Source organism: Berghia stephanieae, chromosome 1 (genome assembly GCF_034508935.2).
Source record: "Berghia stephanieae isolate SIO BIC M18660-M18661 chromosome 1, UCSD_Bste_1.3, whole genome shotgun sequence".
NCBI lineage: Eukaryota > Metazoa > Mollusca > Gastropoda > Nudibranchia > Aeolidiidae > Berghia > Berghia stephanieae.
The window spans coordinates 64,673,259-64,690,933 of NC_088360.1; the positions used below are offsets into that span (position 1 = coordinate 64,673,259).

General features: G+C 36.4%; 1 protein-coding gene and 1 long non-coding RNA gene across 3 annotated transcripts in view; one reads left to right on the forward strand and one right to left on the reverse strand.

Annotated features, from left to right (window-relative positions):
- Positions 1 to 17,675, forward strand: part of LOC144979410 (ribosomal protein S6 kinase alpha-5-like) — a 187,266-nt gene that overhangs the window by 23,789 nt on the left and 145,802 nt on the right. The gene's annotated exons all lie outside the window — the stretch shown is intronic.
- On the reverse strand, positions 7,854 to 13,397 carry LOC144979403 (uncharacterized). Its single transcript, XR_013646689.1, has 2 exons — positions 13,044 to 13,397; positions 7,854 to 8,498 (listed from the first exon to the last, which is right to left on the reverse strand). It is a non-coding gene; the product is annotated as an uncharacterized LOC144979403 (long non-coding RNA).

A 17,675-nucleotide genomic window follows, 5' to 3' on the forward strand; every position in this document is an offset into this window, starting at 1 on the left:
AGCTGTACTGGTAAACCACCGCGGTCCCTGGCTTCTGACTCGTTACCAAGTGCCACCATCTTTAAATAAGTTAGTAGTCTGATTGCCAGATTGGCGTTGTGCGTGCCATTTTGGGTGTTGGGGAAAAATAAGGGGTGGGGGGGGGGGATAATTGGATAATTTTACGTCTCATACTGATTTTTTTCCCCAGATACTGATTTTTTTACAATGTCATACTGATTTCCTTTTTCGTGAAGTGGCAGGTCTGCTTAAGAAATGGATTGAATTTTGTTCTGATAAACAGTGGGATGTCGAGGAATATAGTGTTTCACACTGTCTAGAGTTTTTATTACACCTTTCTAAAAAAGTACTTTGTTATAGTGCAGTTAATACTGCTCGTTCTGCATTATCTTGCATTTTCGACCAACCTTCCATCGGAGATGATAACAAAATATAACGTTTGATGAGAAGTATTTTCTTGGCTCACCCAAGCAAACCAAGATACACCAAAATTTGGGACGTTTCAATATTGTTAAATTTTTTGGAAAAATGCTCACCTTGTAAGGAATTAACTTTACAAATGCTCACTTTCAAATTAGTCACATTATGTGCCTTAGTCACTGGACAAAGATGCCAAACCATTCACTCGTTAAATTTAGAAGAGTGTCATATTACACAAACTCGGGCCATCTTTCATGTTTCTAAATTATTGAAACATAATACCCCGAAAAATAATGAAAATTCCATAGTATTACCGGGATACCCATCTAATAAACGATTATGTTTTGTAACATATTTGCGAGAATATATAAAACGAACTAAACCGTTTAGAAATTCATCTCAACTATTTTTGAGTTATGCATGTCCACATAAACCGGTAACTAAGGAAACAATCGGTCGATGGATTAAATTGACTCTTATGAAGTCGGGAATAAATACACAAATATTCAAAGCACACAGCACCAGGGCTGCGAGCACGTCAGCTATTACTAAAGATGTAGATATTTCTGTCATACTTAAGGCAGCAGCATGGTCTGGTCAGAAGACGTTTGCTAAATTCTACAATAAACCAATTGTAAAAGATGATGGGACTGCATTTGGGAAAGCAGTGTTACGGAAAGCACGTTGATGTGAGTAATTTATCCTTATTATGAACATAATTATCAGTGTCTGGATTTAACAACAGGCTGATAATGAAAACACCAATGACCAATTACAGTAATTTTTACTGAAATCATAATATGGCACCTTGTTACTCAGTGTCTGGCGGAATCACAGACTGAGTTATATTTAATACCTCATTGACAATCTATGCAGTGTCTGGCTTAGGACACAGGCTGCAAATAGATTAAACATGATTAACCTGTGTCTGAATTGAGTCACAGAGTTATGAATGTATATCATAACTATCTATGCAGTGTCTGGCTTAGGACACAGGCTGCAATAGTTTTGAAAAACTTTTTTACATACTGAATGAAAGTAGATATGGAACCTCATGGCTTAGGACATCGTTCCTTTTATCATAGGTTTTAACGTTTTAATAAAGCATAATGAAAGAATATGCTTCTAATTGTGTATGTCCGTTTATATATTGGATCGCTACAATAGCTGTTACGGCTTTAAAGTCTCGGGCAAGGCCATATGAATATTCATTGGGTCTATAAAATTAGAAAATTAAACGAGACTTACCTGTAAGTTGAAGTTTGATTGGAATTTTATAGACCCAAGAATATTCTTAGGCCTTGACCAATTTCCCAATTTCCCAATTTCATCCCACCCCATGAATGTATACATCGTTTTGCAAAATTGCAAATCAATTTGAGGCCTTTTAATTAGATAATTGATGGTAACAGCTATTGTAGCCTATTAGCTTTAAATAGTGATTGCGCATGTGCAGGGACGCTTTCTCGGTCAAGGCCTAAGAATATTATTGGGTCTATAAAATTCCAATCAAACTTCAACTTACAGGTAAGTCTCGTTTAATTTTCTAATTAATTGTTCGTGGATTGAATTGAACAAGAGTAGGTGGACAGGCGGTATCGGTCAGTGCGACGTCCGGATTATAGTCATAAATCTTCAATATTGTAATAGCTTGCTCCCAAAATAAATGCGCGGATCCGCAAACAAGAATTTCCGGATTATGAACTGTAAATAAAGAAGAAAAGATCCGTCATCAGGCGACCTGTCCGGATAATGGAGACACACAGATTGTAGAGTTCCGGATTAGAGATAAGTATATATCAATATATATATATATATATATATATATATATATATATATATAATATATATATATATATATATATATATATATATATATAATCAATATATGTATATAATATATATATATATATATATATATATATATATATATATATATATATATAATATATATATATATTGATATATATTATCTCTAATCCGGAACTCTACAATCTGTGTGTATATATATATATATATATATATATATATATATATATATATATATATATATATATATAATATATATATATATACTAGTAAAAAGCCGCGATTTCGCGGGAAAGAACTATTTTCATTCGGTATTGCCAGAATCATTTTCTTGATTAGCTTGATTACGACTAGATGCACATTTTAATCGATGTGCTTGCCGTCGCTGCCATGCTTTATTCGGCATGATTTTAGTTTATCAGTCAGTAGATATCAATATCAGTAAGTCGCAAGTCTTTGCCACGCTTTACTTGGGAGTGCTTTGCACTACCTTCAATACGTCACAAATTAAAATGGCGGCCGATAATCAAAACAATGGTCAAATTAGGAAATTTTAAACTTTCACAAATCTATCAAGGTTTGTTCTAGAGTTTTTAAAACGCTTTTATATGATAACAAATTGAATAAATAAACGCCCGACAAAAGATCAACGGTGACAATACAAATTGAATGAATACTGGGGATGTAGGAGCTTTCGGAATGTCTCCCCTTTACTTATGTGAGGTCAAATGAAAATCTGAAGCGGACGCGAAAAATATCAAGTCCCCGAATCTGTCTACTTTTGGTTTGTTCGGGCTAGAAGCTAGACATAACCAATTGACAGTTTGCCGAAACGTTTAACTAAATATTTCCCAGGGCAATAATTATCACATCGATGGCATGAAAACGACAGTAATATCAGCAGTAATATTAGTTGATGTTGTTAATCGGTGAAACTTGTTTAAAATTTCTGTAAATCCGAATACCGTCACTATGAATGCCACGATTTGCTGAAAAATGCCAATCTGACAGTTCCTAGCAAACACACCCCCTCCCCCCCCCCTTTGCTCAGGAATTTCTCTACTTGATGGACACCCCCCCCCCCCCCCCCCCTTATTTTTCTTCCACGCAACCACATTCCAAAACACACACACACACACACACACACACACATGTATAGATAGTATGCGCTTGGCTAAGGAGCTTATAACATTGCCATCCGGAAGCATAACGGACCAACACACAAAACTGTGTGTATCCTTGAACGTTTATAGTCGGGTTAATACAGTTCAGTGAGCAATACTCATAAACGCGGATGGCAAAAAAACAATAACAAAGACCTGAGTGACGTCATCTTCGAACTATCTATACACCACACACACACACACACACACACACACACACGCACACATATAAACATACACGCAATGAGAACACACTACACTACATAACAACACTGATCACCGCTAAATCAACGCAACGGAAGTAAGGACTCTACTGGACAGATAGAGTTGAGGGTGTGGCCATGAGATGTTAGTGTCTTCGGTAAATTTTTTATGATATCTGTTTGACTTAACGAACTTTCAAACTGACTTTAAATTATAAAAGGAAATAAAGTTATCTGTTTATCTATCTGTAAAAAATGCATTTCTATTTTTCAAGTCTTTCAGTAGAGTTGTGCTCCGTATCAATTTTTTTATTGACTCAAATAAGCACAATGTTCTCCACAAGGCTATATTTTTTAAAGAAAGGATATATATATATATATATATATATATATATATATATATATATATATATATATATATATATATATATATATATATATATATATATATATATATATACAGACACATCTTCTTTCAGCTTATCCCGCATTTTGCAGGTTTGCCATAATGAATGCCATATATCCATGCATCTCGAGCTCATAGCATTGGGCATTTGTCATTGGGCGTCCCTTTTTTTCTCTTTCCCACTAATTGTATACCCAACATTTTCCATCCCAATTACTACCTCTCTCTCGTCTCTTAACATGTCCGAACCATTTCAATCATTTCTCATTTTTATTGATGCAGTCTTCACTTTAGTCAACCTTCGAATTCGTTCATTTCTCACTTTATCTTTTCTTGTCCAGCCTAGTGACCATCTCAACATCCTCATTTTTGCCACCTCCACCTTTTTTTTATCTCGTTTCTTTGCTGAAGCTGCTGTCTCTACTCCATACAACATTATATATATATATATATATATATATATATATATATATATATATATATATATATATATATATATATACACACACACATTTTGCCTCTTGAATTGGCAACCGTGTCGAATTGTAATGTCATTTACACAAAGATTGCTGAGAGAAAACTATGTAAGAGTGATCTCATTTTCAATCCCCAGGTATGCAAAATCGATTGAATAAAGTATGGTATTATGAGTTAGTCAATGTTACGTGGACATTAAATATTAATTTAATGCAACGTGTGTGTGTGTGTGTGTGTGTGCGTGTGTGTGTGTGTGTTCACAAATATAGGTACCTAGATTTAACCAATTGACTGCTGTACTCTGGAAAAACTTGTGTTTATAAATGTGACCAGAAGTTTTGTCTTTCAAATATCGATCGATTTGAATGACCCTCGTCTTGGCAAAAACTCTCAAACCTGACCCAGAATAGTCCAGATTTGAAAACATTTGGTCCGTTGAGGATCATTTTAATTGATCTAACTTTTCTGTCGAGAATAGACAATTTGTGTTTTGTTGAGAATTAGCGAACATCCATTACATAATGTGCTTGAACAGTTAAACAGTTTGGAAACTGCTTCAAAACTCCGCTAAGTGCGAGATTTCCGCGTTTTTTGTTTTCGATGTTGTATTTGAAATTTTCCTTTCTCTCAAACCACAATGTACTACTACTACTACTACTACTACTACTACTATACTACTACTACTACTACTACTACTACTATACTACTACTACTACTACTACTACTACTATACTACTACTACTACTACTACTACTACTACTACTACTACTACTACTATTACTACTACTACTACTACTACTACTACTACTAACTACTACTACTACTACCACTACTATACTACCAGCACTACTACTACTACTACTACTACTACTACTACTACTACTACTACTACTTCTACTACTACTACTACTACTACTACTACTACTACTACTACTAGACTACTTATTTTGGTCAAGACTTTCTCAGTTTAGAATTAATAAAATCCTCTGCACATTATTTTATAAAAGAGTAGTTTGAAAGCGTCTTTTCGTTTTGCATAACAGCTTGAGGAGGCAATTGCTCAGCAGTAGAAAATATCAAAATAAATTCAACTATCTTTTTAAAAAATCCGTTAAATACTATATAGATGATATTAACAATATAGATCTTGTTTATGAGAAGTTTTGTATAAGTAATACATGTAACTATAAAATATGAAACGACCAGCGTCATCCACTAAGACCATCTGCTGTTATGTCATGAAAGAGTGGTCGCTTTTTATCTTTCTCAACTAAAGAAAATCCTTTCTGTTTTTATATATATATATATATTTTTTTTTTTTTTTTTTTTTTAATTTTTTTTTTATTATATTTTTTTTTGGATTTGATTTGATTTTTTTTTTATTTATTTTTAATTTTTTTAATTATTATTATTATTATTATTATTATTATTATTATTATTATTATTATTATTATTATTATTATTATTATTATTATTATTATTATTATTATTTTATTATTATTATTTATTTATTTATTTTTTAAAATATATATTTTTTTAAAAATTTTAATTTTAATTTTTTTTAACGATATAATGAGAAACAAGTGGATAGGAGTTAGGATAGTGTTTTTGAACATGTGAAAATTGGTGTGGTTAATTTCGCATTGAATCACCGCTGAAGTGGTTCTCCATGGATTCTCGGAGTTCGATGAAGTGTGATCGATCGATTGAATGATTATGATGATGATGATGATGATGGTGATGTTGAGGATGATGTACTACTACTACTACTACTACTACTACTACTACTACTACTACTACTACTACTACTACTACTACTACTACTACTACTACTACTACTACTACGACGACGACGACTACTACTCCTACTACTCCTACTACTACTCCTACTACTACTACTACTACTACTACTACTACTACTACTACTACTAAGGCTACGACTATTAGCAATTTTTCGATTACAATACCAAAATGTTACACAGAGATCATGGACTACCACATCTATCTATCTATCTATCTATCTATCTATCCATCCATCCATCCATCCATCCATCCATCCATCCATCCATCCATCCATCCATCCATCCATCCATCCATCCATCCATCCATCCATCCATCCATCCATCCATCTATCTATCTATCTATCTATCTATCTATCAATCTATCTATCTATCTATCTATCAATCTATCTATCTATATATATGATTGATCCGATGAATTTTCTCGAATCCTGGTTAACCTTTTAAAGAAAAAAAAAAAAAGAAGAAAGCTAAGGCCAAAAGAACGTTTTTGCTTTGTTTTGTTTTACCTTCAAAATATGTCGTTGAAAATAATCTGACACTGTGGTAGGCTGAGAAAATCGGTTGGACTGATTATGGTAACAGGAAGATCTCTAAATATAAACTAATATTATAATGTTCAATGTTCACGGTCTATGAACTATGAACAATCAACAAATCCGCGTTTTAACCTGATAGTGTATCTCATCGTGCTGATATTAGTGCGGGGCGGTCCTTGGCAAGCTTAAGGACCACGGTCCTACGGTCCCTGGGAAATGAAAACCGCATTGAACATTCCTGAGAGACTGTTGGAAGTTCGAACCGTTTTGACCTTTGGGACCGTGGGATCGTTCATTCTTGAACCGTTAAAGACTTGGACCGCTACACGATGAAAACCGTGGTCTACAGGAGTAAAACACACGGAGTAGTCACACTCATTTCAAATTGTAACCTAATTAGAGAAGAGGGGTGATGTCTTCTTTATTTGCTCACCGTACTTCATTGTTACTTCGATAATTTAGCGTGAATAAAATTTGAAATTTATCCCCATTAACGGAGATAATGGAATCGCCCAAGGCGTTGATCGAGTTGTTCGTGGCGTTGATACACACACGCAACTCCTACCCCCCCCCCCCCTCCCCACACACACATTGGAGGGCAGCGAGCATTGAAGAGTAAGAGAGAGACGTGAAGTTATAATAAGAGGGGGTGGATGCGGTAATAAGTAATAAATAATAAGTGGGGTCGATGGTGACTTTTCGCCAGATCTAACAAACCCAGCTACCCATTCACTGCTGAGTAGACAGGGATTCAGAAAAAACTCGACTGCACCCGGATCGATCTCTGGCCCTTTGCGTATAAAGAGAGTGCTCTATCAACTGAGCTATCGGGGTCCCCAAATATTCTATTGGACTTTTTAAAAATACAGACGTTATAACTGGGTTTTTTGGAAGGAAGAAACTAATGAAACTCATATTATTTGATTAGTTAAAACACCAAACGAAACTTTAATATTATTGTATTATTTTAAATATAAAGGAGTGGTGACAAGAGATGGACAAAAGAAAACAAAAAATCAGACTTGCTACTTGCTAGGTTCGAGACACACACACACACACACACACACACACATACATACACATACAAACACAAACACAAGCACACACATCTTTAGTAGTCACATGCATTTCAAACAATAACCCATTAGAGAAGAGGGGTCATGCCTTCATCATAGATCATTGTCATTGCGATCATTATGGTGTAGTAAATTTTGAAATTTACCCCGTATAATGGAATCGTCCAAGGCGTGTGCCTCCTGTTCCCCCCATCTCACACACGAAAGGGCGGTTTGCGGAGTGGAGGGAGGTGATCGTCTGCCTCTATGGTCGTCTGTGTCGTTTAGTGTATGGCAAAGGGGGGGGGGGGGGGTGCGATTAATTAAGGGGGATGGGTGATGATTGGTGGAAGATAGGCAACGAATCGCTGGGGAAGTAGTATGGCGCGAGACCGTTGAAAGGTGATAAGAAGTGAGGACCGCCGCCGGCTTCCACTTTGGGACCGGTCCCCGGTTCACAGCTAAAAGACCGGTCCTCAGCGCGGCACTAGCTGATATCAGCCCACTCATTCATCAACCCGGATAACAGTTTGGAGCTCCCTCACTATCCCTATCTCTTTTCACTTCTCTTTTAACCGCTGGAGCGCATCGAAGACTTTGTAGTAGGGATCACTTTACTGTCGTTCTCTGAAAAAATAAAGAAATAAAACACATTTAAACATTTTGGCCAGAAAACTCGCCCCTCAAATATTGATCTGAAACTGGGGATGAGGATCATTTCAACGATACCTGTAAATTAAATTAAAATATAAATAGCCGAAAGTGATATTGGAATTTCAGTTCTGTTACACCAAAAACAAAAACAAAACAAAAGAAAAAAACAACAACAAAAAAAACAACAAAAAAAAAAAAACAAAAAACAAAACAAAAAACAAAACAAAACAAAAACAAAACAAAACAAAAAACAAAAACAAAAAACAAACAAACAAAAACTGGCTGGTCCTGGCTACTTATTTTAATCCATCGATATGGAAGTCTCAGGTTTGAGAGTTTTTGACAAGAGAAGGGTCATTCATAAATCGATATTTCTGGCCAGTTTTAAAAATGTATTTTTTTAAAGAATCGGGCAGCTTGCTCATCACAATTATGGCGTGCAGCTGACAAAACGCCCTTTTCTCATTTCGACTAGAAAAATATCACGTCACATTTATCAGTAAATTATGATGAGCCCCCAACTGCGGCAATGGTCTGTGCGGCTATATCGTCTTGCGGTATATGACACTCATTTTCGGATCGAATGGTCCTCGGTTCGATTCCTGCTTTGAGCGGCGCATAGTTGAGTCCTTGGAGAAGCTCTTTACTCACCTTTTCTCATCTTACTAGGCTGTTCAATGAGTACCTGGCCGTTAACAGCGTTGTCTGTCGGAAAACATGTCACCTAAAGATGCCCCATGTCTCGTCCTGCATGTTGAGTGTTGTTCTTGGTAAGGCCCCCTTGTACAGCGCTTTGAGCGCGTTCGTGGATATTGCGCTAATGAGCAAAATATGCGTTATCAACGTACGGCCGACTTCAGTCATGACAAACGATGGGGAATGTCAAGAACTAGAACAATATAACATCATCTTCAATGAAGCGTGGCCTACTTAAACATGTAAATTTGGATCATTCATTTGCTTTGATGTTTTTTTTTGTTTTTTTTTTTTCATACAAGTATGATAACTATTCGTGCTCTTTAACCACTTAACTGCCGTAGGCCTACTGTCTAAAAGTCGTATTTAAAAATTTGACCAAAAAACTCTTCAAATATCGATCCATTTAGATGACCCTCATCTTGGCAAAACTCAAATCTCGGACTTCTTGATCGACATTTGAATGAAGAGTTTTTTCGCCAAATTTTTAAATTCGAGTTTTTCCCCAATACGGCAGTTAAGCGGTTATTATGCGGACGGCTCTGCTGTACCACGGACCCAAAAAATATTAACAAACTTTTTTCTTCTCATCTTGGCTATAAATCTTTGGCCTCATTACATCAGTACTATTGTTTTGAAATGACCCATAACACGTCAGTCATATTATTTTAGATTTCATAGAGAATGGATGCACAGTTCAAATAGGAACAAAATACCAAATGTGGAGCGTTTCGGGCTCAAATTCCATTGTGGGCCGTCACAAAAACAGTAAAATGGTGAATATATCACTTTGAATCCAGTCTGTCTGTCTATATTGGGTGTATTCACGTCATTACTGATTTTGGTCTATTCTGTTGTATTATTCATATTGACTCATTAAAGTTTACAGTCCACAGCTTCTAACAGCTTGCTTTTCACGGATTCTAGTCTAGTTTTGATTATTTATTTTAGGAGGAGGGAGAGGAGAAATAAGAGTTGGAGAATGAGGTGGCGATGGTGATATTAGTGGTAAACAGAATTGACCAAATTGCTCCGAGAACGTCCCTTTGACATTGCTCCTTACAATGACGCCGGTGTGTTCAAACTGCTTACTTCATTCTTTCCATCAAAAAAGACGTTCGCTAACTAGTTTTTGCACTTTTTATGGCACGCCAAGCACAAATCACCCCCCCCCCCCACTACCCCATCCCTCCGATCTCGAAATCGGCTTAAAGCTATTTATCTAAACCAGTATCAACGGAAATAATAGACCAGTCCTGAGGGATTTTCATTATCTAATTAATATGATAAACGGCTCTTTTCTTTCCGACAAGTCGTTAGCCAAACAAGAAGGTTATCGTTATGAGAGCCCCATTCATCGACCAGAGTGGATTCACAACCCATACTTTGAATACCTGAGTTGAATTATCAACTTCAATAAATTCATCTTATCTAATCCATGCGACACCAACAAAAACGTCGATGTTGTTGATGCTATTGTATTGTTGATTTACCTGCGCTTTTTCTTTTCTTTTGTACCTAAAGGTATTTGAGTGCAATCTCTACCTCTCTCTCTCCCTCTCTCTCTCTCTCTCTCTCTCTCTCTCTCTCTCTCTCTCTCTCCCCCATAAACACACCGACTCTCCTTCTCGTTCAAATCTCACAGACTCTCTCTCTCCCACAGTCTCTCTCTCTCTCTCTCTCTCTCTCTCTCTCTCTCTCTCTCTCTCTCTCTACCTTACATATCTACGTGTCGTGTCATTTTTTCTACCCCACACTCTATTCCTCTCCATCATTCTCGCTCTCTCCCCACCTTCACCCCACTCACCCTGTTTGAGTTTGAATGTGTGTGTGTGTGTGTGTGTGTGTGTGTGTGTGTGTGTGTGCCAAGTATGCATGAATGTATGCGTGTGTTTGCGTATGTATGTATTTATGTGTGTGTATGTGTGTATGTGTGTTTTTTGGTTGTACTTTTATCATTCAAGCCTTTTTCTCAGTCTGGAATAATTATTGTACTGACCATTTTCTTTTAGAATTTAAACCAATTCCCTCTTACGTTGTCAATATGGAATTGAAAGACAACGGTGACGATATTCTCATAGTACAAGTAGAGATTGGCGGTAGGCACCTTTCATTATGGGTCGGAAATTTCAATTTTATCTCACCCAATTATATTCATATTATATAACACGAGAATGGGGCTTTTGCCCACTTGAAATGCTGCCCCAACCCCCCCCCCCCTCCCAACCCCAAACGTCCGAAGTTCAAAGTTGCATAACTATTGAACAAATTACCCTGTCATCTTGATTGTGGTATCAGAAGTCTTAGAATTATAGACTTTATATAACTGGTAACATAGTTGCTATAAGCACGATCTGTTTGGAGTAACTAGCATTTTTCTTTCTTGCTTTGTCTGGCACTTTTCATATACACTTGCAGTCCTGCCCACTTGGAGATCTACAAATTCGTAATTTTAAGGAGATAAAAAGTGTACCTTGGTTCAGTTAACTTTAAAAATAAACAACTTACCCTCACACAGATTCAATAACACCAACATCCCTAAAATTATGTGGTCTGGCATCAGCTTTCATTTTCAGTATATTTTAATGACTTAGAGATTCTGATGAAGTTATGCAATTCAAGTCAAAATGTCGTAATTCTACGAATATTTCGTTGTGTCACGTCTATGTAGGATGTTGGCAAGGAAGTAGATAGGTAAGAAAGGATTCAGATAGTTTTCCCCGTAGACAGCGCCGGGTGCTACTTTTATTCCACTTTATTGATGGTTAAAAAGTTCCTAGCACTTTGACTGATCGCAATAGAGTGTTTTAAGGTTAAAGAAATAGGTAATGGTGGAATGGTAGAATATCGGCACGTTGTATAGGGATAGATAGGTTCAGAAAGTAAGTATTAATCCCCGTTAAAGGAAATGTATTTTTATATAATTAAACAGAATTGCCTCATACAATAACAAGATAACCGTAATTAGTCAAATAATAATCATAATGCTGGTTTTAATTCATAAAGAAACATTCTATGAATATTGATCTTCATCCCAAAATACAATGCTATTCATTTTTCATTTGCGAGTCCTTAACTGAATGGTGTGGGATAGTAGTCGGTAGTCGGTTGTAGTAGCAGTTCGGCTTGACCCTTCACAGGGCAGACATTAATCCGATTTACACTGGGTCATTCAACACTGAAGTGTTCGTTGGTAACGGATTCATGCTCGATTATTGCCATAATTGGTCTGTGAAAGGATGGTTAAAGACTTCCTGCTTCCTCATACCGATCTGTGAAAGATACCGGTGCAAATCTTTCACTAATTGCAATATTTTAATAGTCAATGAATAGAGGGGTTGTGAGGGATTCGAACCAATGCCCTTACATCACCACTATCCATGTTGATGAAATCAACATGACGCATTTAGTTAGTGGGATAGGGAAGGATATGTATCAATGAGAACATAATAATCACTGCATTCAAATACTAAATAGAACCATTGAGTAATTGCGATAGCGCATTGATAATTCATTCCTTTTGTGAAAGGATAATATATACACTATTATACCAAAATACATGTATAAGTATATATATATATATATATATATAATATATATATATATATATATATATATATATATATATATATATATATATATATAAAGATAGCGAATGAATATCTTTATAGGAACATGAGTATCAATTAAGAGTTATTGATTCCTGTTAATTTTTGGTTTGTGTCTACTTACTGTCAGGCGAAAACACAATATTAATTATCACTCCTACACACTAGTATAATTATATTAATTATAGTAACACAAGGTAAATTTTTCACTGACCCTTGGCGCACAGTTTCTCGCTATGTTGGAATTTTGAGTTGACTAAAGAGCAGTGAGCTCTAAGTAGATGAAATGGAGAGAGGCCGTTATCTACTCCCACTCTGACTTATATGGGTTTTCGACGGGAGTTGGAGAATCTTGAAGAGCCAACAGTATTACAGGATTTTGGTAGACCTGTTATTTATTGGTCGTTGTCTTTAGTCCAATCGAATCTGGTGTCGAACTTTAGCGTCCGTGAATGTTTAATTAGGTTTGTTACATCCCGCTACGAGTGTCAAATCTACCATATGTTCACAGGCAAGCGCGAATTGCAAGTCCAATTGCAGGTGCGAAAACCAGATGGCTCTCCTTCCATTGTCCCAGGGCAAGAACGATTGACACATTTGCCACTCTACGATAGCCGTTATATTGTCACGACAATGGTTTGGGTTGCGTTACGTGTTGTGACGTATTTACAATCGTGCGAAGGTTGAGGTCTATCTATCTATCTATCTATCTATCTATCTATCTATCTATCTATCTATCTATCTATCTATCTATCTATCTATCTATCTATCTATCTATCTATCTGCATCTATCTATCTATCTATCTATCTATCTATCTATCATTCTGTCTGTCTTCTGATCTTCTTCTGTCTGTCTGTCTGTCTGTCTGTCTGTCTGTCTGTCTGTCTGTCTGTCTGTCGTCGTCTGTCTGTCTGTCTGTCTGTCCTGTCTGTCTGTCTGTCTGTCTGTCTGTCTGTCTGTCTGTCTGTCTGTCTGTCTGTCTGTCTGTCTGTCTGTCTGTCTGTCTGTCTGTCTGTCTGTCTGTCTGTCTGTCTGTCTGTCTGTCTGTCTGTCTGTCTGTCTGTCTGTCTGTCTGTCTGTCTGTCTGTCTGTCTGTCTGTCTGTCTGTCTGTCTGTCTGTCTGTCTGTCTGTCTGTCTGTCTGTCGTCTGTCTGTCTGTCTGTCTGTCTGTCTGTCTGTCTGTCTTCTGTCTCGTCTGTCGTCTATCTATCTATCTACATCTATCTATCTATCTATATCTCATTCTACCATCTATCTATCTATCTATCTATCTATCTATCTATCTATCTATCTATCTATCTATCTATCTATCTATCTATCTTTATATCTAAATATAAGAAAAAATGAGGCTCTATACTGAGACTTGAAAATATCCACTAAGAAACAAAAGAAAAAATAATCATAAAAAACAAGCCGCTATTCCCCTCTAAAATCTCTAATTGGTCTACGTAAATAAAAGTATGTGTGGCGGGGTTTGTGGTTTTTATTGTGAGTTCGAATCCAACCGATAGCTCAATGGTCTGGATTCGAACTAGTATGCGCGATATGGCTCTCGTTACCAGCTGCGCCACTCAACCTACACCACAAACGACTCAGGTTGAATCTAGGGGTGATTAAGGGGGCAGGATCACCAGGAAAAAGCGAAAAAAGTCGAATGAAGAATTCCACGAAAATAGTATTTTAATTTTATGGAGAATTTATTAAATTTTCTGATACTTTTTGAATTTAAAAAATCCATCCAGTAGTTTTTTACTTGAGTTTTTATAAACGTGCTCAAAGCGCTTTACAAGGGGTCCCTGGCCAACAGCAACACATAACATGTAGGACGAGACATGACGCCTGTCAGGCGATATTACAAATTTTTGGGACAGAGACAACGCTGTTAACGGCCAGGTACTCATTTTACACCTGAGTACGGTGAGAGAATGTGAGTAAAGAGCCTTCTCCAAGGACTCAACTATGCGCCGAGCGAGGCTCGAACCCAGGACCTTCCGATCCGAAAGCGAGTGTCATACCACTGGACCACATAGCCGCACGTGTTTAGTTATTCAATATTTTTTTATACCTAGTCTTGGGGTTAGCAAGCGAAACAAAATTAGAATTTTGACTTTCGTTTTGAGGTTAGGATTGATTGTTCGCTTTTATAAAAATACAATGACCGGTCATCTTCAGTATTGCTGACATGGCCTTTGTGATAATTAATTACATGAAGTATTGGAATTTTTAGAGAGGAGAATATCAAGTATAATAATTTGTTTTCAGTGAGCTGTTTTTCATTTGATAAATCGATTCTATATGTTTGTGCCTATATCGATTCCTAGTTCATGTCAGCTGGTGTCTAGTGTGGAGTTGACAGGCGGCTAGTCTAGTGGTGAACCCCACCCTACAGCCTTTTGAAACGGCAATCGGATTAATACTTTCGGCCTTGCCACGACAGAGAATCTTTTTCGATTATCGAATATCGGTCAGGAAACTTTAACTTCGTATTGATAAGTTAAAATGACTCCAAACTTTTCAATAAGAACTTGAATAATAATTTAAAAAAACAACAAAAAAACAAAAAAACAAAACAAACCAAAACAAAACAAACACGAGTACCATTTTGTTTTAAATTTATCGATATATTAAGTAAATATTTTCTTCCAAAAACAAAAGATGTGTTTTGTCTTTGTACATCAGCTGCCCCTAATTACGACAACTACTACTACTACTACTACTACTACTACTACTACTACTACTACTACTACTACTACTACTACTACTACTACTACTACTACTACTACTACTACTACTACTACTACTACTACTGCTACTAACACTACTACTACTAACACTACTACTACTAATTACACGTTGATGGCCGGGCGGATTGATCGCTTGCTGGGCCAGATTAATGGGTTGATGAAGTAAAAAAGACAATCACACATTAATAGAGAGCCGGGTGTATTGAAGTGTACTTCTCTGTGACTCTATGGCTGTATGCATTGATTGGTTGAATGATTGTTCTGATTGGTAATGTAGATAAGAAATAACCTCATCTGCTGTCGTCCGCTTGCCGAACGGGTCACCGTCAAGTAGTCGAGGCGCTTTGTCGGTCTTAAGTGTCTGAAGCTGTGCCATAATGTAACTGTTGTGTTTGAAGCTGGAAGAAATAAATAACCATCATAAAATGGAATAGAAGCTTCCATTTCCTTAACAAAGGCAGATGATTTGGACGTTTCGGGTTTCCCTGCGTCAACAAAACACGATGTATGAGTAACTAAATACAAATAAGAGACAGAGGGATGGCGTTTGGTCTCATTCATCGTGTTTTGTTGTCAAAGGGAGAGTCGAAACGTTCACACCATCTGTCTTTGAAAATCTTCTGTTCCATTTTATTGTTGTTATCGAAGCTGTCAAAATATGTCGTTTTATCATTCGACACGTAAAGGTTGAATAATGATAAAAAAAAGAAAGAAAAAATGAGTAACACCAAAAACATCTACAGGGACTTTGTCTAAAGACCACCTTTTGGATTCCTTTTCATCACTTAACAGAGTTAAACTAATCAAAGCGAATTATTTCCGTGATTTTCTTTTTGTGTTGTCTTGTTTTTTTAAACTAACTTTTGTTTGTGCTTTTAAAACGGTCGAATATTTAACCCCCCCCCCCAAAAAAAAAAAAAAAAAAAAAAAAAATAAAATAAAAATAAAATAAAAAAACAAACGAAACAAACAAAACAAACCCCGATCTTTTGCACAACTACATTACCAACAGTCTACATTGCTGATCATTATACCGGAGCATACTCAATGTCTGAATTGTTTCTATGTTATATGTTTGTGTTGAGAATATTGGCTATTAAGCTTATCTGCTGGCCTACTAACTTTATACGAATTTTTTGGTTCGTGGATAGCTCATACGGTAGAGTCACGCTCTCACCGGCCAGGCGGAGTTGTCGTACCAATAAGGTCGCGGGTTCAAACCCCATCAACCCGCGAAAAATTTTTATTCTCTATTTTCTTCTGGCACTTTTCTACTCACTTCATCTCTTGTCCACAAGGCTCCGTCTTACGTTGGTTACCGGTCATACCATCGTCAAGCGGCTCCTTACTAGTGTATGTCCCTCAAATTACGGTCAAATTAAAGATCAGATTTGGCCAAATTCGATTTTCTACTCATAACAGATAGAACTTCGCCCAAGTACTAAGATAAATAAATTCTAAGAAGAAAAAACTCAGAGTATTAGAAAGGGAATACTCCAAACGAGTTTTTTAAATGAGCAAAAATGGGACACAAACTTAGAATTACTTCTGGAAATTTGTCATTCGAGGTCAAAATTAAATATAATAGGAACATGGAAATCAGGAATATTATGGAAGATGATAAAAGAGGAAGGGGAGGTGTCGATCAGAAAAAAGAATAGTTTTCTAGATGATTTATTACAACCTTTTGAGAATCGTAGTTAAAAAATTAACTTTGTTCTTATTTTTACCCACGACATGCGTCTTACTTTCTGTGTACAACTGGTTTAGACGCTCTACGAAAATGATTATTGGTCATGCAATGACCGTAGCCACATTACGGTTGACGGTTAATCATAAAGCTGAAAGTCTACTCTTCTGAACTTGTTTTCGATCATATTCATAGTATTCGCTTTAAACAATATTGTAAAAGTTGATCATATATACATATACATATATATATTATGTGCGTGTGTATGTGTGTTTGTGTGTGTATGTGTGTGTGTGTGTGTGTGTGTGTGTGTGAAACAGGGGAAAAAAGGTAACGAAAAAGAAACAAATTATATTTTTAACCATGGAAAATTGCGTTACACTGCAAATGACAAGTTGACTCCGGGGGTTT